Here is a 16,482-nt window from a genome sequence, read left to right as displayed (position 1 = left end):
CATAAACTATGTTGAATTGGTTGAGACTATAAGATATTCATTGAAAAACTATAGCAAAATGTGCTGCAGGATGTCCCGCAAAAACAAAGTTTTTACAGTTTAATTAACCTTTTCCATGTTTTTTTTAATGATGGAACCAATTAGAAAATGTCATTTATAACCCAGAAACAAAAATCGTGTTACATAGTGCTTTTACTAGGCTTTTCAGCATGGCAGAGGGTTGGATGGCCCTTGGGGTCTCTTCTAATTCTTTTTTGATTATTCTAAAATAGCAAAAGGATTAATCAGTAAATGCAATTATGTCTAGCTCTTTTCTGTTTTTGAAATGTAAAGTTACATCTGAGGAGTCTAGGAAGCTAACATGATAGTAAAAACGGATATGGTACGTAGTACTTAAAAGAGGGAAAATGTATTGCAGAAGAATGTGATTTCTTACTATATTTCAACTATATTTCACACTATACAATTATAGTATTAGAATTTCATCTTTACTGCCACATTTACGTCCTATGGAATCCCAAGGTTTTGGTTTTTCTAAGGCACTAGAGCTTTCAGAAAGAGAAAAGAATTCTCATATCCTTCCCTAAGCTGCAAATTCTAGGATTCTATAAGATGTAGCCATTGCAATTGAAATGAAATGTTGGTATTATAATGGGTGGTGTGAAGGGATCCTTGTATCATATCTAATAATAATGATATATTGGTTGTTAACTAATATTCCCAGCGTGATCAAACCACACATTTAATTATTTCAGTATACAGAGGTGAGAGAAAGGAGGAAAGTGGCATTTCAAGAGTAACCAATTTCAGTGTCAGATTTTATTGATTACAATCAACTTATTTGGATGCACTGAATCAATATATACAAAACTTTTAAACTTTATGTTATCAATTTTAAAAAGCTAATCAGTGACTTAAAGGTTTGTTGTTTTATTACTGTATCACGAAACAACAAAGGATTCAGGTTTTAATGGATTTGTTTCAGATTGTTCCACCTGAGGATGTCGACGGGATTCTTGGAGCTGTGAGGGCAACTATGTGTGCTCTGGATCCTTGCCCTTCTTGGCTAATAAAACTTGCTAGTGGGGGATTGACGAATTGGTAGATGAGGATTGTGAATGCCTCGTTGGATCAGGGACATTTTCCATCTAACATAAAACAGCATTTAGTAAGACCGATCCTGAAAAAAGCATCTCTTGATCTCTCGGTAGTGAACAATTACTGGCCGATCTCCAATCTTCCTTTTTTGGGCAAGGTTCTAGAGTGGGTAGTTGCCTCTCTGTTTCAGGGATTCCTAGTTGAGATGGATTATCTGGCTCCATTGCAGTCTCGTTTCAGGCCTCATCATAGTACAAAGATGGCTTGGTGGGTGACCTTCGCAGAGAGCTTGACAAGGGGAGTGCGTCTCTGTTGGTTCTCCTTGACACCTCAGTGGCTTTTGATACCATTAACCTGGTATCCTTCTGGGATGGCTCTCTGGAATGGGTAGACACCTACTCAGACCCCTGGCCTTTGACCTGTGGGGTCCCATAAGGTTTCATTCTATCTCCCATGCTTTTTAACATCTACATGAAACTGCTGGGTGAGGTCATCTGGAGTTTTGGATTTGGAGTTTTGGATTTGGGTGCCATCTCTATGCAGATGACACTCAACTCTACTACTCATTTCCACTTAACTCCAAGGAAGCCTCCCATATCCCAGTGCTTGGCTGCTCTGATGGACTGCGACCCTGGAGAGGTTTAGGTGTGGTAGTCTTCAGGACAGACCCCCCAACCTTAAGGTCCTGCTTTTGAACGCCAGATCCGTCAATGGTAAAACAGCTGTCATCCAGGATTTGATCCTGGATGAGGAGGCGGATCTGGCATGCATCACCGAGACGTGGCTGGATGAGCTGGGAGGTGTGAATCTCACCCAGCTGTGTCCTCCAGGTTTCGGGGTGCATCAACAGGCCAGGGTTGGGGGGCGGGGAGGAGGAGTTGCGGTGATCTTTCGGCAGTCCATCGCCCTGATCAGATGCGCTGTTCCGCAATCCCCGAGGTTCGAGTGTGTTTTCCTGAAGGTGGGAGCCCGAGACAGCTTGGGGATTCTGTTGGTGTACTGTCCACCCCGCGACCCAGCAGTCTCTCTGTCTGAGCTAGCAGAAGTGGTCTCCAATGCGGCCCTTGTCTCCCAACAACTGATAGTTTTGGGAGACTTTAACATTCATGCCGAGACCACATTGACAGGTGCAGCTCAGGATTTCATGGTTGCCATGACAACCATGGGGCTGTCTCAAGTTATATCTGGGCCCACACATCAGGCAGGACACACCTTGGACCTTGTTTTTATTGTGGACGGTGGGACAGTCAGAGTGGAAGAGCAAAACATTCTTCCATTGTCATGGTCTGACCATCATCTGATCTGTTTAAGTATCGCCGTGCCTTCTAACCTCCGCAGGGGTGGTGGACCCATTAAGATGGTCCGCCCCAGGGGACTGATGGATCCGGATGGACTTCTGAGGTCTCTTGGGGATCTTCCTCTCCTGGAGACTGGCGATCCTGTCGATGTCCTGGCTGATCGCTATAACAGTGAGCTATCAAGGGCATTGGACACGATCGCTCCCGAACGTCCCCTCTCACTGCGTAGAATCGCGTCGACTCCTTGGTTCACCGAGGAGCTGGCTGTGATGAAATGTAGGAGGAGGGGACTAGAGTGCATCTGGAGGAAATCTCAGGACGTGTCCGACCATGCACGGGCTAAAGCCGCTATTAAGGCTTACTCCGTGGCTCTGCGAGCAGCCAGGAAAGTTTTCACGACTGCCCGCATAGCGTCTGCAGCCAACAGGCCATCAGAGTTGTTCCGAGTTGTTGGGGAGCTCCTGCGGCCTCTCGAGGCCCAGGGGTTTCCTGATGACTTGGCAACTCGGTGCAGCGATTTCGCGCACCATTTTGCAGGCAAAGTTGCTCAGATACGCCGTGAGTTGGACTCCAGCTTAACTGTGGTCCCAGCGGAGGTAACCGAGGTACCTGTCTGTGCGATCTTATGGGATTCTTTCCGGCTTGTCCTTCCTGATGACGTGGAGGGGATTCTTGGGTCTGTGAGGGCGACCACCTGCGCTCTGGATCCTTGTCCTTCTTGGCTGGTGAAGCTGGCCAAAGATGGGTTGTTGGATTGGTTTGTGGCTATTATAAATGCCTCCCTGGTTCAGGGGTCAGTTCCATCCTGCTTTAAGCAGGCTGTAGTAAAACCATTATTAAAAAAGACCTCGTTAGACCCATCTGTATGTAACAACTACAGGCCAATTTCCAACCTCCCATTTCTGGGCAAGGTTCTGGAGGGGGTGGTTGCTACGCAGCTCCAGGAGTTCCTCGATGACACCGATTTTCTGGACCGCTCGCAGTCTGGCTTCAGGCCTGGGCACAGCACCGAGACGGCTTTCGTCGCCTTGGTGGATGACCTCCGCAGGGAGCTGGACAGGGGGAGTGTGACCCTGCTGGTTCTCTTGGACATCTCAGCGGCTTTTGATACCATCGACCATGGTATCCTTCTGGGGAGGCTCGCCAGGATGGGAATCGGTGGCACAGTTCTGCTGTGGCTTCGGTCCTTCCTGGAGGGCCGTTCCCAGATGGTGAAGCTGGGGGACACCTGCTCGGACCCCTGGCCATTGGCCTGTGGGGTCCCGCAAGGGTCTATTCTATCCCCCATGCTATTTAACATCTACATGAAACCGCTGGGAGAGGTCATCCGGAGTTTTGGAGGGTGTTGCCATCTCTACGCAGATGACACGCAAATCCACTACTCCTTTCCACCTGACTCCAAGGAAACCCCTCGGGTGCTGAACCAGTGCCTGGCCGCTGTGGCAGACTGGATGAGGAGGAACAAGCTGAGGATCAATCCTGACAAGACAGAGGCCCTCCTGGTCAGTCGCTCGTCGGATCGGGATATTGGGTGGCAACCTGTGCTGGACGGGGTTGCACTCCCCCTGAAGTCACAGGTCCGCAGTTTGGGGGTCCTCCTGGATTCAGCGTTGACGCTTGAGGCTCAGGTGTCGGCGGTGGCCGGGAGGGCTTTCGCACAACTCAAACTTGTGCGCCAACTGCGACCATACCTCGTGAAGTCTGACTTGACCACGGTGGTGCATGCCTTAGTTACCTCTAGACTGGACTACTGTAATGCGCTCTACGTGGGGCTTCCCTTGAAGACGGCTCGGAAATTACAACTGGTCCAACGCTCGGCTGCCAGATTAATAACCGGGGCGAATTACAGGGAGAGATCTATTCCCCTGTTTAAGGAGCTCCACTGGCTTCCGTTCATTTTCCGATCCCAATTCAAGGTGCAGACCATCATATATAAAGCCCTAAACGGTTTGGGACCCACCTACCTTCGTGACCATATCTCCTACCATAAACCTGCCCGATCTCTGCGATCGTCAGGGGAGGCCCTCCTGTCGCCACTGCCTTTATCCCAGACCCGCCTTGTAGGAACAAGGGAGAGGGCCTTTTCTGCTGTGGCCCCCCGTTTATGGAACTCACTGCCCATTGAAATCAGGCAGGCCTCCACTCTTTCAGACTTTAGGAAAGATCTAAAAACATGGCTCTTCCGACGTGCTTTCGGAGAGTAACTGTTACATGCTTTTTGTTACGCCCCCTATTATTATCCTCTAGACTGTCTGCTATCTTTTCCCTAGTTCCCTGTGGTTTTATTCTTATCCTTTATTCTTATCCTTTTCTCACCCCGAGTTTTAACTGAGTATTCGTGCGGCCTGCCCTGTTATATTGCTTTTTGGATTTTGTGTTGTACTGTATATGATCCTTTATTGTATTGTTGTAATTGTATTATGATATGTTGTTTTTATATTTTGTTATATTGTATTTTTCCCGGGCATGGCCCCATGTAAGCCGCCCCGAGTCCCCATTGGGGAGATGGTGGCGGGGTATAAATAAAGTTTTATTATTATTATTATTATTATTATTATTATTATTATTATTATTATAAGGGGTAACAAGCTGAAACTTGATCCAGAAAAGACAGAGGCCCTCCTAGTCAGTTGCATGGCTGATCTAGGTATTGGGTGGTAACCTTTGCTTGATGGGGTTACACTCCTCCTGAAGTCACAGATCCACAGTTTGGGGGTCCTCCTGGACTCAGCGCTGACACTTGAAGTTCAGATGTTGGTGGTAGCCAGGAGGGTCTCTGCACAGTTAAAGCTTGTGCACCAACTGTAACTATACCTCGAGAAGTCTGACTTGGCTATGATAGTCCATGCCTTAGTTACCTCCAGAATGGATTACTGCAATGCACTCTACATGGGTCTGAAGATGGCCGGAAACTCCAATTAGTACAACAGGTGGTGGCCAGGTTGTTAACGGGAGCAAATTATAGTGAGCCGACAACCCTCCTATGTAAACAGTTTCACTGGCTCTGATACGTTTCCGGTTTCAATTCAAGGTGCTTGTTGTCACCTATAATGCCCTAAACAGTTCGGGTCCAGCCTATCTTTGTGATTGCATTTTTTTACTATGAACCTACAAAAACTTTAATATCTGCTGGGAAGGCCCATTTCAAACACAGTTGGTGGGGATGAGGCAGAAGGCCTTCTCAGTGGTGGCCCCCTGGCTCTGGCGCTCCTGAGAAAAATTAGATTAGCCTCTACCTTGGCCACATTCCAAAAAGATCTAAAAACCTGGTCATTTCAATGTGCGTTTGACTAATTCGGCACAATTTGACGGTCATTTTACCTCCACCTATACCTAGCCACTGCACTTTATTACTGGCCCATCTTATTAGTGATCTCATGATATATTGCATATGTATAATTTATTGACTTACCTCCAGTTTTCAAACATGCTCATTGCACACGACTATTGGCTATTAGTTATTGGTTTGTTGAATTATGCTTTAATGATATTTTATATGTTTTATGTATTAATTCAAAATAATTAAAATGTATTTTATTGTTATGTTCTGAGCTTGTCCCCAAGCAAGCTGCCCCAAGTCCCTTCGGGGAGATGGGATGGGATATAAGAATAAAGTTATTCCCCTAGGCAGGAATCAGCGAAGCCTTGAAGATGCAAGGCTTTTCAATGCTAATCAAGATGATTAATTGCAACATTCACACTTGCCTCCAACAGACAAGAGTTCTTTCTCCCATCCTGGACCTTCCACAGATATATAAACCCCTCTTATCTAGTTTCCAATATACCTCACAACCTGCCAAAGATGTGGGTGAAATGTCAGGAGAGAATGCTTCTGGAACATGGCCATACAGCGTCCCATAAATGTATGGCTAAATATTAGAAATGCTTTCTGGAGAGTAAGCATGTTTAGGAGATATATATTTGAGCTTTCATATGTAGATCACCACAAATTCATTGTATGTTTTTTGTTTCTGTTTCTCTACTCATATTGCCTAGTAGGCTATTGTATATAATCTTCCTATAAAACAACATGTGTTATGAAAGCATAACAGCTTAGCATTGTCTATTAAAATACAATAAAGTCAACTGGAGAATGCGGGCATCGATCCCGCTACCTCTCGCATGCTAAGCGAGCGCTCTACCATTTGAGCTAATTCCCCTCAGTTGCAGCTTGGTGAGAAAGTTGTCAAGATAGAAGGTTTTATCACAAAAGAGTGCAACTATGCCAGGAATCTTGATGACTCATCGTAGTTTCTCAGCAAGGAGGGAGAATGGGCTCCCTAGAACCAGGAACAAAAGAATAAGCAGTCATAAACTTGCTTCTGACAGGTATCACATACTCTCTGTACTCTTCTTACATAACTTAGAAAGTTTATTTATATACTGACCTTAAGCCAGAAAAGGTTTACAATTTTTCATTTGACAGCTCCCAGGCCTCAGGCTTACAATCTAAATAAGATGACACAAAAAGGAAGGGCAGTGAGGGAAGGGATTAAGTCTACCAGATACTGCCTATACATTTGTCCCCCTCCTTTAATAAAATTAGCTTTTGTTTCTCTGATATCTCTTACTAGCCTGTCAAACTGAAAATTTGCATTCCTATAAAAGTGTTTCCAGTTAGCAAAACAAGGAATCTGCAGTTGAGTTTTCCATCCAACTGCAAGCAGGAACGTGGGCAAAAACTATCATATTAAGATATATTTTTTAAAAACAGTCACTTTGGAGAATGCGGGCATCGATCCCGCTACCTCTCGCATGCTAAGCGAGCGCTCTACCATTTGAGCTAATTCCCCTCCCATACACTTTGTATAGGGGGTTGTGATCACAAATCCCTTTGCAAATTGATTCACAAAATTTAAAGAATGAATTCTGCTGAACATTTAATTGTGATTGTAATGTTTTAATGTATTTCAACTTTGATTTTAGTTTTAATTTAAATGTTTATTTTAATTGCATATTATTTTATAAGGCATTGAATTTTTGCCTTTCTGTAAGCCGCCTTGAATCCCCTTCGGGGTTGAAAAATGTAGGATATAAATATAGTAAATAAATAAATAAACTGTATACCAAAATGCGTACAAACAGTATGAACTGAGGAATGCAGGAATGTATCCCAATGTTTCTTGAATAGGGTGATCTATAATTTAAGCTGTGATGGGGCAAAATATGCCCCAATGGAATCCCAGGGCTCAGGAAGGTTTTTTGTATTTTTTAAAAATAGCAAATTTTGCTCCAAAATTCCCTTTGAGGTCTGCAAAGGGCATTTATACCACAATTGACAACTCTGAGCCCCAGACATAAAAACCAGAGAGGGGAGGGATGAGGGTTGTGACTAATGTGGTCCTTCAACCTTCCATAGTTGTCCAGTGCTGAATTAATTCCTCTCCCCTACAATTAGCACCATAGGCTTCTATAGTAAAAGTCTTAGAAATTTAATCCAAACATAAAACGTTATACTATTGAATACAGTAGAGTCTCACTTATCCAACATAAACGGGCCGGCAAAACGTTGGATAAGTGAATATGTTGGATAATAAGGAGGGCTTAAGGAAAAGCCTATTACACATCAAATTAGGTTATGATTTTACAAATTAAGCACCAAAACATCATGTTTTACAACAAATTTGACAGAAAAAGTAGTTCAATACGCAGTAATGCTATGTAGTAATTACTGTATTTACGAATTTAGCACCAAATATCACGATGTATTGAAAACATTGACTACAAAAATGCGTTGGATAATCCAGAACGTTGGATAAGCGAGTGTTGGATAGGTGGGACTACTGTATACCATACACTGAAATATACTAAAAACCCACAAATTGGAGAATGCGGGCATCGATCCCGCTACCTCTCGCATGCTAAGCGAGCGCTCTACCATTTGAGCTAATTCCCCTCCTATACATTTTCCATAGGAAGTTGTGATCACAAAGCCCCCTTTATAAATTATGCTGTAAAATTGTAAGGACTTATCTTGGTGAATATTCTATGCATTTAAACATAGGCTGTGGCCACAAAACCCTTTTTCAATTTGCATCACAAAAGGGTAGTCACCTTTTCATTTGGATGTTCTCTTTATGAATATACACAAAGCAAAACATAAACTGGAGAATGCGGGCATCAATCCCGCTACCTCTCGCATGCTAAGCGAGCGCTCTACCATTTGAGCTAATTCCCCTTCTGTATACTTATATGTGGAACGCTTTTTTAAAAAAAAACTCAGATACTTGTAAAGCTCAGTCTATTGAATAGTTTCTTAAAATACAGACAAAAAAGGAACAAGCTGGAGAATGTGGGCATTCTTTTCACATACTCAATGAGTGCTCTACCATCTGAGCTGATTCCCTTCTCATTTATTTTGCAGCATAGGATATAGTCAGAAAGCCTTTTTCAAAACAACAGCACTCTAACATTTTTAACAAACTATCTCATCATTTATTTATGTATTTGTGATCTCTATATTAAAATGAACAAAGAAAAAACTGAACTGGAGAATGCGGGCATCGATCCCGCTACCTCTCGCATGCTAAGCGAGCGCTCTACCATTTGAGCTAATTCCCCTTCCTGGTAATTCCCTTTCACCATCTACCATCTGATGAGTCATCACAGGAACTGGTCTTTCCGGATAATACTATCACATGCTCTTTACTCCCTTGAGCAATAAGAAATTCTAGGTTCAATTTCCTGCACCAGGAATTTAAAGAAACAGAGGCAGATCAGATGGAGAACCCTATAAACCAGAATGTATTACAGATAACTTTACTAACCTGCCCTTTCACAAGAAACTTTAAATAACCTAGAAATTTTCAGTGTTCTCTTTTTTTCTGAATGAGTAGTTTCTGCTTCTCTTTCATATATCATGACCCCTCATGTTACCTGGAGGGTTTTAAAAACTTACCAATCTTTGGCTGGGTACTTCATTCAGAAATAAATGAGCTGCTCACAGCTATCTGGGAACTATTTTGAAATCATTAGCTCCCTAGGTATTGCAAAGGAATGGTAGATCAACAGCTACAGAAGAATAAGTGACATAAAGGGGAGAAAAAATAGAGAATGTGGCCATTGATCCTACTATCCCTGACATGCTAAACAAGTACTCTACTGCTTGAACTATTCCCCCCCCCACTGCATATCCTGCAGTTTTTATAATATTACTCAATAATTATGCAAATGGAGGTGTTTGCATGTATATACAGTGGCATCCTGATATCCACAGGGGGTTGGTTCCAGAACAGTAAATAAAGAATAACACTCAGAAATGGGAATTCCAAACAAGAAACAATCAGGGCCAGCTAACAGCTCCCAACAAAGGATTCCCCCAGGCAGGAAGCAGCCAAACTTTGAAGCTGCAAGGCTATTCAGTGCTAATTAAGGTGATCAACTGCAACATTCAAACTTGCCTCAAATAGGCAAGAGTTCTTTCTCCAACCCCACTTGCCTAGTTTCCAACAAACCTTACAACCTCTGAAGATGCCTGCCATAGATGTGGGTGAAACATCAGGAGAGAATGCTTCTGGAACATGACCATACAGCCCGGAAAACTCACAGCAACCCAGTGATTCCGGTCATGAAAGCCTTCGACAACACATTTTGGGATCTATAAATCCCAAGCATTTAGTACAACAGTTGTAGGATTATTTTCTCCTGATTAACTTTCCTTAATGTTCAATTATAAAATGATAAGCCAACACATACATAAATCCCATCAATTCAATTGATATATTTCAGTTTAGCGACATAACTTAGGCCAGTGTTTTCAAATTGCCAGTTTGCTCAATCTATACTGTAGCTTCTTTGCTGTTTGGTTATTCTTATGCATTCAATTTGAACACACACAAAAAACCCAAACAAACCCCATTATAATCTGCACAACCTGGCATAGTCTACGTGTAGCAAAGTGCTATTGGTTCACACAGCCCCAAGGTAGTAACCAAGCCTTTGGTTCTTGGTACAGTAGAGTCTCACTTATTCAAGCCTCGCTTATCCAAGCTTCTGGATTATCCAAGCCATTTTTGTAGTCAATGTTTTCAATATATCGTGATATGTTGGTGCTAAATTTGTAAATACAATCATTACAACATAACATTACTGCGTATTGAACTACTTTTTCTGTCCAATTTGTTGTATAACATGATGTTTTGGTGCTTAATTTGTAAAATCATAACGTAATTTGATGTTTAATAGGCTTTTCCTTAATCCCTCCTTATTATTAAAGATATTCGCTTATCCAAGTTTCTGCCGGCCTGTTTAGCTTGGGTAAGTGAGACTCTACTGTATTTCCCTGTCAGATTTCAACTGAACCAATCCACCAAAGATCTGGCTATACAGTACTAACTCAACTGTAAACTCTACCTCATTTGTAAACCCTACCCTATTTGCTTCAATTCCTCACTGCGATCTACTGGAAAATGTGTAAAAGATTTTGCTATGTTGCCCTAATTGAAGCATAATTTCTGATCCCATCCCACGTTGTAAAAGAAATGGGAATGGAATCGGCTCAGAGGCACACACTGGGCACATGAAAGGAATGCCCAAATTCTCCACCTTGTTCCTTTTTTGTGGGCATTTTAAGACCAACTATTCAATAGACTGAACTTTACAAGTATGTGTAGGTTTTTAAGCTTTCTGTATTCATACATGGAATGGTATACGGCAGGGGAATTAGCTCAAATGGTAGAGCGCTCGCTTAGCATGTGAGAGGTAGCGGGATCGATGCCCGCATTCTCCAGAAGTGCTGTTTTAATACAGTTGCTGCTTTTAATTACCAAGTAGTTGCTTATGCTCCTACTGTGCAGATGAATTGGAACTCAAAATTAAGGTAGAGTCCTCTTTAGCTTTCTGGAGGTAATCTTTTGATTTCTTATGTAAATACATAGGTTACTGAGTATGCACAGCAAGAGGTACTGCAAAAACTATTTGGCCTTTGTTTTAAAGACTACCCACCCTTCTTTCCTCCAAGCACGCTAAGGGAACAGTACAGAGTGCTTGCAGTAAAGAAGGCTTTCATAGTTTACTATGCATAATTATAAACATTTGCAGTAAGGTAAATCCAAATAAATTCAACGCAGCTTTCTTCTGTATAGACATATATAGCATCATGCTGCAAAAAGTGCTACTCAAAGTGGTGGCCATCAAAGCATGTGTTAAATTTCGAGGAAATAAACTAATGTTACCAAGGGGCATGCATATGGTACTAAACTCAGGCATATTAGGAGAAAATACTATTGCCTCTCAGTGAATACCCCTAGAAGCATTGTTGTAAAGGAACTAATGATCATATATTAAAATGTATCTTTGTGTGTATCCATTATAAACATTAATAAAAAGGTGGTCACAATGAAGGGACCATAAGCCAGAAAATGGTAAACTTTTGCATATATGGCTTTGCCTCTGCATATATCATATTAGCCTTTTATATAGACCAGGGGTCCCCAAACTTTTAAAGCAGAGGGCCGGTCCACAATCCTTGAGACTGTGGAGGGGCCGAATTATTATTTTAAAAAAAACCCTGAACAAATACCTATGCACACTGCACGTGTCTTATTTGTAGTGCAAAACAACAACAATGAAAGAACAATACAATATTTAAAAATAAAACAATTGTAACCAACGCAAACCTATCAGGATTTCAATGGGAAAGGTGGGCCTGCTTCTGGCCAATGAGATAGTCAAGTTAATTAGGATTGTTATTGTTGTGTGCCTTCAAGTCATTTCAGACTTTGGGCGAGCTTAAGTCTAAAATTATCTATTTATTCATTTATTACATTTATTTACTACATTTATATCCCGCCCTTCTCACCCTGAAGGGGACTCAGAGCAGCTGTATGTACATACAATATATTATATTATTAGCATAGCACAATATTAGCATTATATATGACTATATTGAACTATACCAGTGTACTGTAATATTATATGTCATATATAACATATAATTAATATTATTATATGGTATTATTATTAGTATTATATTGTATGACATAATATTATCAATATTATATGTATATACAATATATTATATTATTTAAAATGATATAAAATATTATATTATAAAACTGAGGGTGGGGGCCAGGTAAATGACCTTGGAGGGCCACATCTGGCCCCCGGGCCTTAGTTTGGGGACCCCTGATATAGACCATGTAAACATTTTGCATGAACCAAAGTAGTACTGCAACACGGGGCCTGTGCATCTCCCTTCCTGTGAGCTGGTGCCTTTCTCCAGAAAGTTGTAAGGAGAGAGGAAAGCTCAGAGTAAACAAGTTAGGTCACTGGTATCACTTGTGCCAAAGTAGGTGTGGAAGGTGAGGAAGACTCTCAGCCATTGGTCAATTTTGGATAAGCCAAGATATATATTCTTTGTTTGCTGCAACATGCTTTTGCAGCGTCCATTTGCATGATACAGACCTTTAGGGTGTGTATGGCTGTTTGCCTTATCATAGCTGTGATAACAATAAACTTTGCTTTTTGCATCTCTCAGATATGTGTATGTGGTGTCATAGTATCAAATAACCCAGAATTAGCATTTGGTGTCCCAATGCAAAATACCCTTTTGATGCCATTAGATAAAAAAGATCGGAGAGGCATTGCCCATTGTATGAGCTCAGAATTTTCTCAGACAAATACCCACTACTGTTTTTCATCACTTTTACAACCAAACTTTGCAAAGAGGATAGAATAATAATAATAATAATAATAATAATAATAATAATAATAATAATTCACTTTATTTATATTCTGCCCTTCTTCCCTAGGGGACTTGGAGCGGATTACAGTATTTACATACGTAGGCAAACATTCAATGCCTTTACAATCATATACAATGAGACACACAAACAAAGGCAGAGGCTTCTCCTTTCATTTCTGGCTTCTGGAGGTGGTGCTCATCTCTGGCTCTGGGAGGCGCTTTTTCTCTGTTTTCAAGCTGAGGAGTCTGCATTGTTGCCTCCTGGTTGTGTGGCTGGCAAGATTACTTGGAGTATCTCTTGCCTTTTCCTGCCCGAAGCGGTACCTATTTATCTACTCACATTTTGCATGTTTTGAACTGCCAGGTTGGCAGGAACTGGAGCTGACAGATAGGAGGTCACCCCGTCTTGCAGATTCGAACTGGCAACCTTCAGATCAGCAGTTCAGCAGCACAAGGGTTTAACCCTCCTCTTGTGCATATTGTTTTTGGACAATAAATACATTTACTCACCATCACATAACACATGTCTACTCATTCCAGGAAGAGTTAAACAAATTCACATTGAGCAAAAACTGGTCCTGCTGCTTGGCAGAGTTGTAACCACAATGCTACCATAGTTAATGCAAAACCAAATGCTAGTGATTTAGGATCTGTCTTTTGTTTATGCTACTGCAGTGTTATTCAATTTCTTTTATAACAGCAATGGCGTAGATCAACACAGTAAAGGCACCTTACAAAGAGAGAGATTATATTACTGTTCATACATGCACTTTCAATTCAATGTATCAAATAAAGTTCATTCTACAGCAGGCATGGGCAAACTTCAGCTTTCCAGGTGTTTTGGACTTAAACTCCAACAGTTCCTAACAACCAGGCTGTTAGGAATTGTAGGAGTTATAGCACCCACCTACTGGGGAGTTAGAGCACCAAAACACCTACTGGCTGTTAGGAATTGTTGGAGTTTAAGTCCAAAACACCTGGAGGGCTGAAGTTTGCCCATGCCTGTTCTACAGTGTAGGTGCACCAACTGTCTCTCATCGTACCTGACTTTCTGCCACAGTTTCCTTAAGCATCTTCAAGCCCATCATCCACAGCACACAAATGCTCTCTGCAAAAGCTGCTTGCTGTCCCCTTAATTCCTGCTTGTTAGTCTATGTCAAGGAGAAGTCAAAAAGAAACCAAAGCCTAAGCACATGATAGACAAGCTCCTGCTACAGCTCTGCCCAAATAACAAACAGAATGATGATATGATGAGCCCTGGTGCCCAGAAGGCCTTAAATCAAGAAATAGCTTTCTAAGATCTACAGAGATACTCGCAGGAACACCTCAGCAAGTGAGAGACCAAAAGTGGCAGGCTAAAACCCAGAACCTTAATCAGTGGCTGACACCAGATGAGAGACTCCCTCCTGGGCACACAGAAGACTGGGCAACTGGGAAGGCGCTGAACAGACTGCGCTTTGGCACAACGAGATGCAGAGCCAACCTTAAGAAACGGGGCTACAAAGTGGAGTCCGTAACATGTGACTGTGGAGAAGAGCAAACCACAGACCACCTACTGCAATGTATTCTGAGCCCTGCTTCATGCACAATGGAGGACCTTCTAACAGCAACACCAAAGGCACTCCAAGTGGCCAGCTACTGGGCAAAAGACATTTAGCATTAATGCCAAGTTTTTTTGTTAAAAAATCTCTGTTTGCAAATCCATTACAACTTGTACCCTCGGTTTGCTCCTGACATGAGAAATAAATAAACAGAAGGCCATCTGGTCTCCGTTTAAAAGCCTCCAGAGGAGACTGCACAACACCCCAAGGCAGCATAATGCACTGCCAGACATATGATGGACCTATCACACTTCATAGCTACAGTGCTATTATTCCACGGTAACTGCCATGAGAACATTCCCTAAGTCAGGGGAAAAGACACATAGCAACTGTGAATTATGATAGGTAGTCTTTGACAAAGAACACCTTTCTACCAGTACAGTTGGTCCTCCATAGCCACAGATTCTGTATCAATAGATTCAGCCTTACACAGCTTTAAAATATTGTTTAAAATTCCAAAAGGCAAACCTTGATTTTGTCATTTTATATATGGCTCATAATTTTCTTGTACTAGTGTATAAAATGAGGACATCAGAAATCAGGGATTTTACCTTTTCAAACTACAACTCTCATGATTCCATAGGTTTGAGCCTTGGTAGTTGAAGTGGTGTCAAATCGCATTAATTCTACATGCACTCTTGGTGAACTTTGTTTTATGTGTTGTTGAAGGCTTTCATGGCTAGAATCACTGGGTTGCTGTGAGCTTTTTTGAGCTTTCTGGCCATGTTCCAGAAGCACTCTCTCCTGATGTTTCTCCTGCATCTATGGCAGGCATCCTCAGAGGTCGTGAAGTCTGTTGGAAACTAGGCAAGCAAGGTTTATATATCTGTGGAACGTCCAGGGTGGGAGAAATAACACTTTTTTGTTTGAGGCAAGTGTGAATGTTGCAATTAACCTGATTAACATTTAATAGCCTTGCAGATTCAAAACCTGTCTGATTCCTACCTGGGGGAATCCTTTGTTGGGATGTGATTAGCTGGCCTTGATTGTTTCATGTTTGGAATGTCCCTGTTTTCAGAGTGTTGTTCTTTATTTACTGTCCCGATTTTAGAGTTTTTTAAAATACTGGCAGCCAATATTTTTTTTTCATTTTCATGGTTTCTTCCTTTCTGTTGAAATTGTCCACATGCTTGTGAATTTCAGTGGCATCTCTGGTAGTTTGACATGTTAGTTGTTAGAGTGGTCCAGCATTTCTGTGTTCTCAAATAATATGCTGTGTCCAGGCTGGTTCATCAAGTGCTCTGCTATGGCTGACTTCTCTGTGGTTGGATTTGTCTACAGTGCCTTTCAAGTTCCTTGATTCGTGTCTGGGCAATGCTGCGTTTGGTGGTCCCTATGTAGACTTGTCCACAGTTGCAGAGTATAGGGTAGACTCCTGCAGAGGTGAGAGGATCTCTCTTGTCCTTTGCTGAATATAGCATTAGTTGGATTTTCTGAATGGGTCTGTAGATCATTTGTAGGTTGTGCCTCTTCATCAACTTTCCTGTGCAGTCGGTGGTTTCCTTGATGTATAGTAAGAACACTTTTCCTCTGTGTGGATCTTTGTCTTTACTCTCGTGGCTTGTTCTTGGCCTTGCAGCTCTTATGACATCTGTGGTGGAGTATCAATTGGCATGTATAGCCCAGTTTAGGTGGTCCAGTTCGCCTTGGAGGAAGACTATAGAGAAGCCATTGAAATCCACAAGAATGTGGTCAATTTCAACAGAAAAGAGGAAACCATGAAAATGAACAACATTTGGCTACCAGTATTAAAAAAAACCCTCTAAAATCAGGACAGTAAATAAAGAACACTCTGAAAACA

General features: G+C 41.9%; 4 non-coding genes across 4 annotated transcripts; all 4 read right to left on the bottom strand.

The window, feature by feature from the left end:
* Nucleotides 1-6,483: 6,483 nt before the first annotated feature.
* trnaa-agc (transfer RNA alanine (anticodon AGC)) lies at nt 6,484-6,556 on the bottom strand. The gene has a single exon. It is a non-coding gene; the product is annotated as a tRNA-Ala (tRNA).
* Nucleotides 6,557-7,116: 560 nt separating this feature from the next.
* trnaa-agc (transfer RNA alanine (anticodon AGC)) lies at nt 7,117-7,189 on the bottom strand. Its single transcript has one exon. It is a non-coding gene; the product is annotated as a tRNA-Ala (tRNA).
* Nucleotides 7,190-8,219: 1,030 nt separating this feature from the next.
* On the bottom strand, nt 8,220-8,292 carry trnaa-agc (transfer RNA alanine (anticodon AGC)). Its single transcript has one exon. It is a non-coding gene; the product is annotated as a tRNA-Ala (tRNA).
* A 592-nt stretch (nt 8,293-8,884) lies between these two features.
* trnaa-agc (transfer RNA alanine (anticodon AGC)) lies at nt 8,885-8,957 on the bottom strand. Its single transcript has one exon. It is a non-coding gene; the product is annotated as a tRNA-Ala (tRNA).
* Nucleotides 8,958-16,482: the final 7,525 nt, after the last annotated feature.

Source organism: Anolis carolinensis, chromosome 4, assembly GCF_035594765.1.
Source record: "Anolis carolinensis isolate JA03-04 chromosome 4, rAnoCar3.1.pri, whole genome shotgun sequence".
Classification (NCBI taxonomy): Eukaryota; Metazoa; Chordata; class Lepidosauria; order Squamata; family Dactyloidae; genus Anolis; species Anolis carolinensis.
The sequence above is the reverse complement of the archived record's forward strand: the minus strand, read 5'-3'. Positions and strand labels throughout refer to the sequence as shown.